Below are 16349 nucleotides of genomic sequence, written 5' to 3'. Positions count from 1 at the left end.
CATGACTTTGCAATCCAATCGATCAGACTCAAATTCAGTCAAAACCTTCCCATTGGCCAAGGGTTCACAAATACAATTCTCATTTTGTAGACTTCATGATCGAGTATAGCTCGACTTAGCGAACATTTAATCTATCACACGAGAATACACACGGCCACGTTACACTAGGCCCGGCACAAATTGCACCACTATGCAATCAAGTTAACAAGTATAATTCCCGCCAATTCCAGCATAATTTATTCTCGTGTCAAACAGATGATTAAATACCATATAATCATTCAATGCAATCGATCATGCATAACTTGCCTCATAATTCACCCAATTGGATCACAAATTGGTCCCTTAGTACCCTAATGTCTTAATAAAGGGTTAAGGGCAATTTACCTTTTTAATTGAGCTAGCCACAACCATTCAGTCAAGCGTCCAAGTCCAAAATCAATTCTGTCCAAAACAGGGCAGAGTACCATTTAGGTTCAATCGCGCCGTTTAGCCACAAAACTACCCCTAATCGTCAATCCACTGCATATACTCCTCAATAACACATTCATATACGTCGTAGCATGTCTAAACGAAAAATTCAAGCCAAGGCGACACCAATTCTAGCCTTGAACAGAATCGGACAGCACCTTCCCAGAACAGAGCAGAAACCGGTTCTGCTTATACCATTTGCAACAGTCCTTAATTTCATCCTACGCTCCAAATTAATGCGAAATCAACTTGCTAAAACCTTATTCTGTATGTCTCATGAGTTCACCGAAAATTTGAAGTCAAAATAAAACTTTGAAGATCTCCAATTCATCCAATTCTCTCAGACATACAAACAGGCAGTTTCTGCTCCTCAAAAACCATCTCCATTCAGCCATGATTACTCATCAATACTCAACTAAATTTGAGATCCTAACTCAGGAAAATCAAGTACTATATGTCTAGAACATCCCACAAAAATTTTGAAGCAAAATGAGTTCTTAAAACCGTTGTAAGAGAGCTCTCTCTCAAACCGGGTCAGATTCAATCCCGACTGGACCTTTGTCCATTCAATCGGACCTACAGGAAAATCTACTGGGCCAAATTTTTCTCATAATATGTCCCTAGAAAGATAAGATGATAAGCTTTCAAATGGAGGTGATCTCACCTTAAACCGATGTCGGAAAAAGAAGTTATGGCCGAAATAGTAAAGGGAATCGGGGCTTGTCGGGCTGAGCAACTTTCTGTGGAAGTGCAGAAAATGAAAGAACAGCAAGGCAGGATCGTGAAGAGCAAGAGTGGTTGGTCAACTGAAGTCAAAGAGTGTGTGAGAAGCTTGGTCTCCATTATTGGCTTGGTCCAAACAAAATAATAGAGCACATGGGTCAAATGAAGTCCAAATATCTTGGTTAACTCTTATCCATAAATTTTCTCTAGAAGCTTTGACTTCCATTGACCCCTTTCTCATCCAATTTTCGGTAGCCAAGGGGAAAGAAAAACCAAAATGCCCCTTGGATCACTTACGGCAAAAATTAATGCTTGAGGGGTAAAATGGTCATTTTATACTTATCGTCCAAAATTTCAGATTTTTCTCAATCAAACTACTATCGGTGAGGCGACGTTCGATTCAAGACCAAAATTGGAATTCTTCATTTCCATTTCCCCTATTTCAAGAATCCATTTCCTAATTCATTTTTCTTCGAACGTAATTTCAGTTCATCTCAACCCGACGGGCGGCTTTTGCAAGGACCTTACACTTATTGACTCAATGATTTTCATCACTCTTAGGCTTACTCAAGTCATGATCATATTGGTTGTCATGTAATTGCGAAATTTTATTACTAGTCCCTTAGGTCACGATCGTCAAGATCCAATTTAGGAAAATGTCACAAATTATACATTAGTTAAGCAGAATCACCCGCGCTCCAATCGTATAACGCTAGCAATGGATTCCATAATCGCCCTTAGATCGACCTTTACTAGCTCTAAATATTCCCTTTTTGGTCAGTATAATCGGGATTGATCAGATCCCGGAGAAATAAACCTGAAGTACATCGGTAGATAATCTTCATTCAATAGTCTCAAAATGGTACGAAATTCAGAATGTCACAGCTTCTGTACGGGGATTTGTTTCTACTTTTGCACGTGCTGTTTTTGTTGGCCTTTGGATCCCGGAGAATTGTACGTAAGCGTGGTTAGAGGGGATGTTTGCGAGCTCCCGTGGTTCGGGTCGTGACATTCCCGTTTGGAGTGGTATCAGAGGAAGGTCGGCTCGATCCAAGTTTGGAAGAAATATGGAGTGATAAGGAGCGATGACTTTGGGATGGTTAGACAGAGAGATCTTAGGTATTTACGCGAGTTAAACGCGTTATGCGGGGCATTTGAACGTACGCCCGTGATTTGCTTGATTGACTATTTTCGTGCTGAGTGTTTGGTTTTGTTTGTTGAATCGTTCTATCGGAAATGATTGTTAGCTTTGTGCTAATTGCTGTGTAAGCAGTGTGGAATTGCTAGACTCGAGTAGGTGGCTTAGGTCTCTAATTCCTTGGTGGAATTATTTTGGTTCAGGTGTGGTGAAAGTTATTGGAAATGGACAATCGACGTAGAGGTTCCGGAGGAGGTCCTAGAGGAAGTTCTAGCGGGGAGTATCTAGCTCCGAAAACGCAGTTAGAGAGGATTCGAGAGTGGATGGAATCCTTAGGGCTCTTGAAGAAATTGGAAATTTGATGGGTAGGCGGACTCAAGAACGAGCTGCTGCTATTGCCCAAGCCGCTAAGGTTGCCGTTGCTGCCCATGGGGTAAACGTGAACTAAGGAAATAACAATGGGAATAGACAGATGCACTAGTTGGTGGAACAGTTTCCGAAGTTGAAACCAGCAAAATTTACTGGAAAGGGTGACCCAAAAGTTATACCTCGTTGGATAGAGGATCCGGAGAAAGCATTCGAGGTTTTGGGTTGCACGGAGGAGGAAAAAGTGACCCTGGCAAAGTATCGCCTTCGGGATACGGCCGGTGATTGGTGGAAGGCCACCAAGGGAAGAGTTTTCTCGGAGGGTATAATGCTGAATTGGATTGTCTTCACCGAAGTCTTCAATGGAAAGTATTTCTACGAGACCGCTCAAGAGCAGAAAATGTTGGAATTTCAACAACTCCGCCGAAATCAAATGATAATCGATCAGCATGAGGCAGAGTTTTCAATATTGTCAAAGTATGCACCAAGAATGGTGGAGAATCCTCTAGACAAAGCAAGAAGATTTCGGGATGGATTGAGGCCGGAACTTCGTAGCTAGTTGATCCCGCTAAACCCGAGGGATTATAATGAGCTATATGAGTGGGGTCAGATGGTAGAAAGAAACATGAAGGAGAGGGTTGCCGCATTTGGATCGTGGTTTATGCCGATTAGGGACAACCGACAGCTTGGCAAGAGGCCAATGATAGGAAACCGGCGCTTCGTCTCTCCGGTCGGGAGAAATAACGGGAAACCGGTGTATCGGTCCAACCGGAATTGCCGACTTTGTGGAAGGAGGCACGGGAATGGACCTTGCCCGAGCAGGACGGGAGCATGCTTCAGATGAGGCAAATTTGATCATCAGATAAGAAACTTCCTAGAGCAAGCCCTAGGGCCTCGTTTTCAGCCCCAAAGACCCTAGGCAAGACCTCAGATTGGAGCAGCTCCGTAGAATAATCGAAAATGATCGCCAATCCAAGGGAGTGTGTATGTAGTGGCACGCAATGAGGTAGAGAATGCGCCAAGCATGATCACGAGTACGGTCTCCTTATGTGATCATGCTGCATATGCTTTATTTGATTCTGGAGCATTGCACTCTTTTGTATCTTCTCAATTTGTGGAGTTAGTCGAGATTGAGTTAAAACTACTAGAAGTAATACTGTACGTAACTACACCCTTAAAGGATAAAGTATTGGTTACATTAGGGTGTACTAGATGTAAGATAGTCATTGGTGGTAGAGAAGAATTAATAGACCTAGTAGTTTTGATTATGCATGACTATGACTTCATAATTGGAATGGATTGGCTGGGAAAACAAATAGCTGTCTTTGATCGTGGTAGTAGGGTGATCCAATTCAATCCGATTGGTCATCCTAAATTTGAGTTTGTGGGAAGCCGAGGAGGAATCTCGATTCCCCTGATCTTATCACCGGAAGTGACTAAGTTGTTAAATGAAGGATGCTAAGGGTATTTGGTTGTTGTGGTGGATTCGTTGATTGAAGGACCGAGGCTAGAGGATATAGCCATGGTGCACGATTATCTTGATGTCTTTCCTCAAGAATTGCCGGGATTGCCACCTGAAAGGGAAGTATAGTTAGTGATTGAATTAGCACCAAGGACAGAACCGATCTACGAGGCACCCTACAAAATGTCCCTCTCGGAATTGAAAGAGTTGAAGGTCCAAATGCTAGAGTTGCTGGATAAAGGATTTATCTACTCCAATGCATCCCCTTGGGAAGTGCTAGTGCTGTTTGTGAGGAAAAAGGATGGGTTGTTGCGATTATGCATTGACTATCGGCAGTTGAATCAAGTGACCATCAAGAACAAGTATCCTTTGCCAAGGATAAATGACTTGTTCGATCAATCGCAAGGCGCTTCAGTATTTTCTAAGATTGATTTGAGGACGGGCTACCATCGCTTGAGAATTAAGAAGAAAGACATACCGAAGACCGCTTTTCGTACTAAATATAGGCATTATGAGTTTACGGTCATGCCGTTTGGATTGACAAATGCCCTAGCTGCTTTCATGGATATGATGCATCGGGTGTTCAGAGAATTTTTAGATCAGTTTGTCATCGTGTTTATCGATGATATTTTGGTATACTCGAAGAGCTTGGAGGAACATGAATACCATCCGAGCATCATTCTACGGATTTTAAGAGAACACGCTTTCTATGTCAAATTTAGTAAGTGTGAATTTTGGCTCGATCTGGTAGCATTTCGTGGACATATCGTCGTTGGGAATGGAATCTCGGTAGACCCAGCAAAAATTGAGACCGTGGTGAATTGGCCAAGACCAACGTCTATCACGAAGGTTCGAAATTTTCTAGGCTTGGTGGGATACTATTGACGATTTGTAGAAAAGTTCTCTTAGATAGCTATTCCGTTGATGTAGCTAACGAAGAAGGAAACTCACTTTGAATGGACAGGTAAGTGCCGAGAGGAGTTTCCAAGAACCGAAGCATAGGTTGATGATAGCACCAGGTTCGACGATACCATCGGGTCTTGGAGGGTTCGAGATATATAGCGATGCTTCGCTAAAGGGGCTCGGATGTGTATTAATGCACCATGGTAGAGTGGTCGTATATGCGTTGCGACAGTTAAGGCCTCATGAACAGAACTACCCAACGCATGATTTAGAGCTTGCGGCGATTATTTTTGACATGATTTAGAGCTTGGGGCGATTATTTGTGGGGAGAAAATTTTCAGATTTGTACGGATCATCAGAGTTTGAAGTATTTGTTCTCCCGTAAAGAGCTGAATGTGAGACAACGTTGTTGGATGGAATTGTTGAAGGACTACGACTATGATATTTTATATCACCCCGGGAAAGCTAATAAAGTAACGGATGCCCTCGGTCGGAAATCGAGCATTGCGCATTTGATGGTGAAAGAATGGACGTTACTTGAAGAGTTGAGGGATTCAGAGTTTAGGTTTAAGGTTTGCAATCTCTCAAGTTTGTTGGCAACTCTGAGAATTGAACCAGAGATTCATGTGAGGATTTAGGCATTGCAATCGGAGGATTCTAATATCCAGAAAATTTTGGAGATGGATGCAACCAAGAGAAAACCTGAATTTCAAGTGGCCGAGGACGGAATCTTGAAGTTTCGTGGACATCTGTGTGTCCCTAATGATGAAGAACTTAAGGAGAAAATTTTGTCAGAAACTCATCGTAGTAGCTACGGTGTGCATCCAGGTAGCACCAAGATGTATCAAAATCTGCGTAAGCATTTTTGGTGGAATGGAATGGAAGTCAACGTGGCTAAGCATGTAGCTAAATGTTTGACGTGCCAACAAGTGAAGGTATAACATTGCAAGCCTAGAGGATTACTTCGACCGCTAGAGATTCCCGAGTGGAAATGGAAGCACGTGACCATGGATTTCGTCATTGGATTACCGAGGAGCCAGAGAGGGCACGATTCGATTTGGGTAGTCGTTGACAGATTGACGAAATCTACACATTTTTTGGCAAAGCGAAAGGATTTCACAATGGAAAGCTACGCCGAATTGTATAAGCGCCAGATAGTTCGACTGCATAGAGTTCCAGTAATAATTACATCAGACAGAGACCCTAAGTTCACTGCAACTTTTTGGAAAAGCCTTCGTAATGCTATGGGAACCCAAGTGCGGTATAGCACCGCCTATCATCCCCGGACAGCCGGACAATCAGAGAGAACAATTTAGACACTTGAGGATATGTTGCGGGCATGCGTGATAGATTTTAAAGGAGGTTGGGAAGAACATTTGCATCTAGTGGAGTTTGCCTACAACAACAGTTTCCAGCAGAGTATCGGAATGACACCCTTTGAGGCGTTGTACAGCAGAGCTTGCGGAACTCCAGTATGTTGGGATGAAGTTGGCGAGAGAAGTATAACGAGTCATGAGTTGGTGCAACAATCCGTTGAGGCAGTGAAAGTGATCAGAGAAAGGCTAAAGACTGCCTAAAGTCGTCAAAAGAGTTACACGGATAGACAACGTAGACCTTTGGAATTCCAGTGGGAGACCACGTTTTCCCGAAGGTATCGCCAATGCAAAGCTCATCTCGATTTGGAAAGAAAGGAAAATTAAGTTCGAGATATGTAGGCCCATTTGAAATCCCGGAACGGATTGAGACGTTAGCTTATTGACTTGCCTTGCCGTCGAACTTGTCCCAAGTCCATAACGTCTTCCACGTATCCATGTTGAGGAAGTATGAACCGGACCCAACTCATGTGCTGGATCACAAAGTTATGGAATTAGATGAAAAGGTATCTTACGTGGAGTGGCCAGTGTGAATAGAAGATAGAAAGGAACAAGTTCCGAGGAATATGACAATTCCACCGGTGAAGGTAATATGGGAGCACCATGGAATGGAAGGGGCAACCTGGGAAAATGAAGAAGCGATGAGGCACCAACACCCCCATTTATTTGAATAGATAAGTTTGTTGTAAATTTCGAGGATGAAATTTTTGTGAGGGGGAAGAATTGTGACATTCTGTATTTTGACTCGTTTTCGAAGATTTGAATAAATGAAAGGTTTCATTGATGTATTTCAGTCTAATCTCACTCGAAAATGATCCATTTTGAGCAGACTAATCAAATGGGAATGGCTAGTTAGGAAAATCAAGTACGTGGACCTAAGAACTTGATCCTAGATTGACTCTTTGGCCATGAAAATTGTCGAGGGAATATTTTGGACCAATATAGGCCGATCCTAGAATGGTTAAGGAATGATTTGGGTAATACCCTACGCTTGGATCACGGGTGATTTCGTTTGACCTCTTGTTGGTTCCGAACGTCCCTAAATTATTTTCTAACGATCGTGTGCGTCGGGACTAGTGATTGACCCTCGCAAGTGAATGAGAACCAAAGTCGCCATGGCTCGAGAAATTCTTGAACATGATATTAATCACGGGTCGATACCCGTAACTCCTAAAAGCCGCCCGTTAGTTTGAGATACGCTAAAATTTCAATTGATCGAGATTGATCGCGAATCGAGCTTTAGAATTTGACGTCGGACCTTCAGGGGTTTCAATAATTAAATTTTGGATGTTTCCTCATCCAAGGCACGATTTCTTCGCGGTTCGCCCCAAAGGGTTCGGGAAAAATAAAATTTGGATTGGAAATGGGAAAAGACCCATTTACCCTTGGAGAATATCCAATTTTCCACTTTGGCTCAAGGGCATTTCGATCAATACCCCCTAATGGCCGAAAATTTGGACTATTTTTTGGTGAGGAAATTACCTTTTTGCCCTTCTTGACTTTGAAGACCCCAAAATATCTAGCCTAAATATTATCCAAACTTTTATTAATAAATTTTCTTGGTCTTCTTCTCCATTAATTCAAGACCACACACACTCTCTACCTCACCCTCTTTCTTGGCCGAAACCTCCATTGTTGCCCTCCCTCACTAAAAATTCTTCAAGCCGCCACCGGTTTCGCCTTGAATCACCGGAGCTCAACCACCGCCGTAAATCGTCCGGGACCGCTGGATCTTCGTGATTTGTAGCCGATCAAGAGGAGTCGCTGGAGCCGCTGGTTGGGATCAAAATTTCTCTAGACTTTCTTGCCGGAAAATTTGCTAAACTTTGATTAAGTTGGTTCCTAACCTTAGATTAGGTATCTGGGTTGCTAATAGACATGAGATTGAGTAGTTTGGAAGAAAAATTTGTGAGATTTTCTCTAGAATAGAGCTTGGCTGAAAATGGTGATGGCGGAGAGAGAAAAATGTGTTCTTGAGTGAATAGTGAATATGCATGATTGATGATGGATGGCTAGGATTTAATCTAGCTTGATCTTGCTTTATTTGAATGGCTTAGAATGAATCTTGTTTAGGAAGATTGATCGGACGACTATGATTAAATCTTGCTTTATGTAGAATAATCATGTGGTGGAGATTAATTGCACGTGAGGATATTTTAATGGTACGGTCCCAATTAATTGCTACGTTAGTATGGTTTAATTATATGGTACGTATTAATTGTACATTAGTGGAATTTCAATTGTACGGTGATTATTAATTGCTACGTTGGTACAATTAATATCGTGTGGCGTATATTAATTTTTGTGGTAGCATAAATTAATCGTATGGCCCAATTGGCCGACGGCTTGAGTGTGATTTAATCGGGTGGTTCTGATTTATTATTTATTTAACATGAGTGAATCACGTGGTCACAATCGAGTATTTATTCAGTATAATTAAATTGAACGGTCTCGATTGAGTAGTTAAAGAAAATTAGAAAGATTGTGTGGTCCCGATCTTTATTTGGAGCAAAATTGGTGGAACCGGGTGGTCTCGATCCGTTAATCGGGAAGTTTAGCAAGATCATGAGGCAAAGATTGATTGATCGAAAGGATTTAAGAGATTGTGTGGTATCGGACGAGCGATCGAGGAATTATTGTTATCATATGGTCTTTGTGAGGATTATTTGAGAGGAAATGTGGAATTTTACCTTAAAGCATTTTGATGCGGGATTCGTATTTTATAAGACCATATTTTGCCCGAGGCGTTATGACGTGGGCTCTGATATTATTATTTTACCCCGAGACGTTAAATGTGGGGTTGTGCTTATTATTTTATGTTGAGGCGTTAAATGCTGGATATTAACCTGAGGCGTTATTACGCGAGTTACGATGACCTAAGGCGTTTTTATGTGAGTCCGGACTATATAATGGCCTAAGGCGTTATTACGCGGGTCTGTCCATTTATATGTTAGCATGATGCGTTAAACGCGGGTATTTGAGTAACGTGGAATTTTATATGTTAGCATGAGGCGTTAAACGCGGGCTCTGGAGTATGTGGAATATTTTATTTACAGTCCGAGGCGTGAAACGACGATATGGGAGTAACGTAGAATTTTCGTAAAGGTGTGGCAATTTTGGGAGAAAGAATGGAATATTCTGGAATTTTTTTGTGAAATTTTTTATTAAATGAAGAATTGTTGGGAATTGCTCACCTATGACGTGTTTGGAGGCACTAGCCCCCTAACCTATGATTAGGGACTTTCTTACTGAGATTTATTCTCACTTCGTCGTGGGCTCATCTTTCTTTTTTTTTTCAGACCTACCGCCTCAACCATGAGTGTTCCGCCCTGTCGTGACGTAAAATTTTAGGCTAACGGATTATCAGGTCAATTAAATCAACTAACGTAATTCGGACCCTCTCAAGTCCTACCGAATCGCAACTTAGGTTTATTCATGAAAAAAAAATCAATTGGAGCCGCTACTAATCATTTAAAGTAGGTTGATTAGAAACCTATATAAAATAGCGGGAGAACTATTTTATCTCTACGAACCGCAGAGATTGGATTCGGGGACTTGGTTACGTTAATTAAAAATTAATGCCCTTTCGGTACCAATTTCATGAAAAAGCCTTTCCAATTGATGTGAATTTGATGATTGGAAAAATGTGACATGAAGACCGTATATTATGCGCCCAGAGGATGATTTTTTTTTGTATTTTCGATAATAAAAGAAAACATTCAAAAGCAATAAAAAATCTGAACAAAATTAAACAAAAATGCCCATAATATACCTTTAATTTCTAATTTTTTTTGAAAATCCTCTCATTCCCAAATATCTGGGCTAAAGTGAGATTTTATCCGCTATATCCTCGAGGATTCGAGCCAATATGCGGATACGCGTATAGAAAAACAACATCCCTTTTGCCAAAGGGTAAAACACGAATTTCTATACTAAATCACCATCCCATTCCACGAGATCGTGGCTAAGGCGTGTGATTTATTTTTCCGACGGGTCTAGGCACAAAGGGGAGCATATATTATGGACATGTTTGTTTAAAATTGTGCAAATTTTATAACAATCAAAAGCAAACAAACAGCATGACAAAAATAAAATAAAAATAAGTCAATTGAGATTGAAATTTCAAAAATTTGGAGGGGTGGCCGAAATTGTGAGATTGGGGATCCACCTTTCCTCATCCAAAAACTCAATTGATTTTTAATTTGAGAAATTATCTTTGAGATTTGAAAATTTAATTTTAGATAATCCTCATAAAAAAAAAGATAGAGATTCAATCCAACCAAACCTTATCTCTAATCAAATGTGTTCAGAAAATTCACCAGAGATAAGATAAGATAACATCCAAATCGTTCCGCATGTGTTAAAGATAACGACTAGCTCAAAAAAATGTATCCATGAGTCAAAAATTATCTAATTTAGCCAAATCAGATAAAATTTCAATTTAGTCGAATCTTTATTCACACCAGGAGTTAATATCGAACAATCACAAATTCCTATCAATAACACAAAGCCATGATCGACCACCCAATGGGTAATTTCCAGTCAACCAACGTAGCGAAAAAGATTAGTCCTCCACCCACATTAAAACATCCGATCAAACGGATTGCCTACGTGCCAAAAATTCCATGCTCGTGCCATAAAGTCCTGATTTTTTTAATTCAATGTAACTTGACGACCATTGAGGAACAATTTTTAATTAAGGAAGGACAAGTTCCACTTGAATTAAAATCACCTTCCCTAACACGTGCAAGCATCCAACCAATTCAAAGGTAAGCATCAGACGTAAACTCATTCATGATCAGAATTTTTATGCATCCTAAGACAAGTTTCGGCTTTGAGAAAAAAATTCTACTTTCAATTGCAAATCAACACATGATGGCAAATACCTAGGCAAGTTATTAGCTTGACGAGCATTGAATAACAACCAAAATTTGAGAAAAAGTACCTTTTTAAGCAAAAACTCCAGCACACTTGCAGCTTTGAAATCACGTCCAAAAGTGTCTCTTCTTTGAACGAATGGGAGCTCTAGTTCTCAGGGATTATGATGCCAAATAACACTTGAGTTGGTGACTGAATATTGATAAAAAATCAGATCAAATAAACCTGAAATAGTGCTGGAGCAGTGACGCAAAGAAGGGTTGAGCAGCTATTTGGATTTGTTGGGACAGCAGCTAACTCAAGGAATTGATCTTGCGGGTGTATAGCTTCGATAATGGACAGTGGAGCTTGATCACGGATGGACGGCGGAGCTTGATCACGAATGCACGGCGGAGCTTGATCACGAACGGTTAGGAGAGTCGAACTCTTAAAACCTCCCTTTAGCTCTCAAGTGACGAAAATTCTGATGTGCCGAATCACACGAACGCGAGTGAGCCCTCATTTATATAGAGCTAGGCACGGCTACTTCTAGTAGGAGTAGGACTTCTTGAGAGCCATTAGATGAGCAATCCTAGCTATCGTAGGAGTTGTTATTAGCTATTGGATCATGAATTCCCACATCAATAAAACTCTTAGTTAAGATAAGAATTCCAAGCTAATAAAACTCTTGATTTAGTTTGAATTTTGAGAAGCCCTATTCTCCTAGATATATTTCTGCCAAGGGATGATGAGAGTGATAATGGGCGAAATCCCTATGTCTACGTGGGTTTGGGACAATGCTCTAGGGTTTAGATTAATTAAATGGCTGATCAATTGAAGCCTCATATAATCATAAGGGCTGAATTGAACTAGATTTGAGGTTTATACCCATTAGAAATTTCGGCTCCTTCATGAACCAGGCCCCAATTGGATTTTCTAACTAAATTATGAGCTCGTCCTGAATTCTCAAGCTCAAACTAAGGCTATTTCTAAATAATGAACATTTAATTAAAAGCCTTAATGATTAAAACAAGCTTGAATGAATAGAATTGTACTCAAGAAATAGGTCCATTCGGCACACCTTGTAGGTCCAATTAAAAATCTTAGATCGAGTCCGGTCCGACCGCTTGTCAGGTCAAACTAAATTAATTTATATATGACCCTAAATGCAGATGATGCGACTGACGAAAAATAAAAATGCGATGCATGAAGATTATTTTTTTGTGAGAATTATGACTAACTCTCATTTTATGAAGTAAATAAATAAATTTCTTTAAAAAATAAAATTTAGGTGTCAACAGCTGCCCATCTTTGAGTGGAAGTTCATAGAGGTTTCACTCAAAAACCAAAATTGAAACCTAAATTTTGTCAACGTTTTTTTTCGCGGGAGTTTTAATCCCATTTTCTATGCAAAAGGAAATGATGCATGATATGCAAGGCTGTAAATAACATGCGCCAAAGCTCCCTTCCTCCATGAATGGATTAAAGAAAACTGCACATGGGTCACACATGAAAATACCTGTTTTACCAAATACCTCATAATGCTGATGGTTCCCTCAATCTCCAAGCTTCCGATGCGGGGATTTCAAGGTACTAGGCCTATCTGTTACTAGAGACTTCTCTCTAATGCGAGATAGCGCAAGATATGTGTAATGTTGAACATATGCTTTTCGAGATCACGAGAGCTACGTCGTCGTGAATCGAAAAAAAGGACCAAGATCACAAGAGGATCTTAAGGTACTAGGGCCTCATCCGTTACCGCAGGTTTCACTCTCTGATGCGGGACAACGCAAGATATGTGTGTCCTTTGAGATCACAAGAGCTACGTCGTTGTGAGTCGAAAGAAGTGAAATCAAGTTCACAAGAGCTACGTCGTTGTGAGTTGATAAAATGTCAAAATCGCCAGTGCATGTCTTCACGATTTGACAAAGGGGAACCAAAATCATAAGAGCTACGTCGTTATGATTTGATAAGATGTCAAAATCGCCAGTGCATATGTCTACATGACACGATAGGAGAGGCATATTGCCCGATTTAAACAATATTTAAGAGGAGTACCACCGAATGGAATCGATAAGTACGAAAGGGGCATATTGCCTGAATTGAATCATAACAACTATCATCAGAAGAGTTGTTAATTTGAAAAGGGCTTTAGAAAACTTACCCGGATTCTCCAAACGAATAATAAAGGAACGAGGTAGATTGCTTGCACCGTACTTGTTTAATCCCTTGAGATGAACATGATCGATTGTCAACACAACATGACACATCCACAAATTCTTGAAAATTTCTTTTGTTTTTTTGTTTTTACACATTGCAAAGCTCCATGGGGATTTGTCAATAAGGAAATAAATTTGATCCTTTTGACAAGTTTGATCAAATTGAATGAGGAACTGCAAGTAAAAAGGACTTCCGCTCACTCTCATGAAAAAGGTTTGGAAACCCGACCATTGATACGGGTGAGAGAAAACACTCAGAACCGCCATCATCACACTTGACAAGGGTCCGAGTATTCTCGCAATTAGTTTGACCCGACCAATCTATGAGGTCTTTTGCAAGGACTGTAATTTAGGTTTGGTCGATGGGTTTATCAAAGGGGACTCGTATGAGTCATTTTTGGCTTTGAAATGAAATGAGATTCTTGTCAGTTGCATCGGGTTTACAAGTCAGGAACCCTACAAAATGAAGTAAAAATGATCTTGTTCGCACTTCTTCGAGCGTTATTTATAAGCAATTCAAAATCCTACATTAACCCAAGTGCCATAATCCGAAGAGACTTTTGGTAACGGTTGTAATGTAGGTTCGGGGTAGGCCTAGAAATGAAAGGCCCGTTTGCAACAAATGGTGCATAATGATGAGATTGGTAACCATCTCTTTGCTTAGAATGGTATTCTTGCAGATTCCTTGGGGAACATTCGAATGCGTCTAAATGAGACACCCCTTCATTGCGGAGATTTTCCCGGGAGTTTTTTTCTCTTTACTTTTACAGGAAATGGCCCCCCCTTTTTTTTTTGTTTTTCTTTTGGGCCGCATTTCTCATTTTTTTTTTTTCCCTTTTTTTGGGATTTTGAGATGCTCAAAATTTTGCCCACTATTTCTTCTTTTTTTTTTAGTGGTAAGCCTTTTGCTTTTCTTACTCCCTTCTCTCGCCTCTCTTTTTTTCAAAAGGAAGGAAGGGGTCTCGTTCGAGCCCCGCATATTTTGCTGGCAAATCTTTCGAGTTCGAGTTTGCCCCAAGGCATTTTGCTCATTTGCTAGATGATCCGAAATGATTCCTTGTTAGGATGATCACCAATTGGGTTACGAGAAATGAATCCATCGCTCAAGTTGGGTTTGCAAAAGGATAAACGTGTATGATGTAGAGAATGAAATGCTCTTCGTCATGTCTAAGACACTTGGACTAATACAGAATTCGTATGCAAAAATACACTTGAAGATTGATGCAAGTGAGAGCAAGAAAATTTTACTCATTCCTTAATCCGAGAATTGCCCCGATGTGGGATTGTTCTGACAGGGGACATGAAATGAAACGCCATTCAAAATGGTTAAGCAAAGGGCAACATTTAATGTTTGGATAGAGGAAATGAATGCCTCGTATCATCTTGGTTGTTATACCTCTCGCGAGATAACCCTTTACCTTGTCGGTATGGAAACTCTCTCTTTTCACTGGGGTTTATGATATAGACGTGTATAGGAAATGGCTTGCCTTTCATCGTCCCGATATTCCTCATTCAAAATGATCGGTTCAAAAGAGTCAAAGAAATTTCCCGATAAAAAAACTTCCCACATTGAAGATTAACAATGCGAACATGGACAATTCAAGTACAAGTATAATGCATGAACACTCGTTATTGCAACTTGATTAAAATGTCGGAGCAAATCAAGCATAATATTTCTTTACAGACATCGAATTGACAGGGTTGGTAAAAACACGACCATCCATCTCGGTCAAAATTAAAGCGCCTCCCGGGAGTACCTTCTTCACAACATACGGGCCTCCATAGTTTGGAGCGAACTTCCCTTCTGGAAGTGGAACAATGGGCAACAATTTTCGTAGGACAAGGTCACCAACCTGGAAATGTCGAGGCCAAACCTTTTTGTTGAAAGATTTAGCAACCCTTTGCTGATAGCATTGGCCATGACATATGGCCCTAAGCCGCTTTTCATCGATCAAATTTAATTGGTCCACTCTCCGTTGAATCCAATCGGCCTCGATCGGCTTGACTTGAGATAAGATCCGCAACAAAGGAATCTCCACCTCGACCGGTAACACTGCTTCCATCACTTATACAAGAGAGTACGGGGTTGCCCAGGTAGATGTTCGGATCGAAGTCCAATACGCCATAAGGGCAAACGGCAACCTCTCATGCCAGTCACGATAATTCTCAGCTGTCTTAGCTAAGATCTTCTTAATGTTCTTGTTGGCTGCTTCCACCGCCCCGTTCATGCGGGGACGGTATGGAGATTAGTTCGGATGCTTGATCTTGAATTCCTTGAATAGATCATCGACCCGCTTGTTGTTCGGGTTTGAACCATTATCGGTGATTATGGCTTTAGGCGAGCCATATCGCGCGATAATATCCCGACGGATGAATTTCACGACATTCCGAGCTGTATCTGCCGGGTATGATGTAGCTTCGATCCATTTGGAAAAATAATCGATGGCCACCAGAATGAATCGATGCCCATTGGATGCTTTAGGATTAATAGGACCGATCACGTCAATGCCACACATAGAAAATGGCCATGGTTCGCACAACCGATGCAACTCGTTCGGAGGAACGTTAATCCTGTCACCATGAATCTGGCATTTGTGACAACTCGGACATGTTGAATACAATCACTCTCTAAGGTGAGCCAAGAATAGCCCAACCTCATGATCTTCTTGGCTAGCATGTATGCTTTCATGTGTGGACCACAAATTCCTTCATGCACCTCCATCATCAGGTGGATTGCTTCGATAGAATCTACGCATCGCAAAAGGGTCGAATTGAACAACCGTTTGTATAAATTCTCTCCACTCAAAAAAAACTTCGAGGCCATCTTTTTTATATACCTT

Source organism: Rhodamnia argentea, chromosome 6 (genome assembly GCF_020921035.1).
Source record: "Rhodamnia argentea isolate NSW1041297 chromosome 6, ASM2092103v1, whole genome shotgun sequence".
NCBI lineage: Eukaryota > Viridiplantae > Streptophyta > Magnoliopsida > Myrtales > Myrtaceae > Rhodamnia > Rhodamnia argentea.
Note: the sequence above shows the minus strand (reverse complement) of the source record.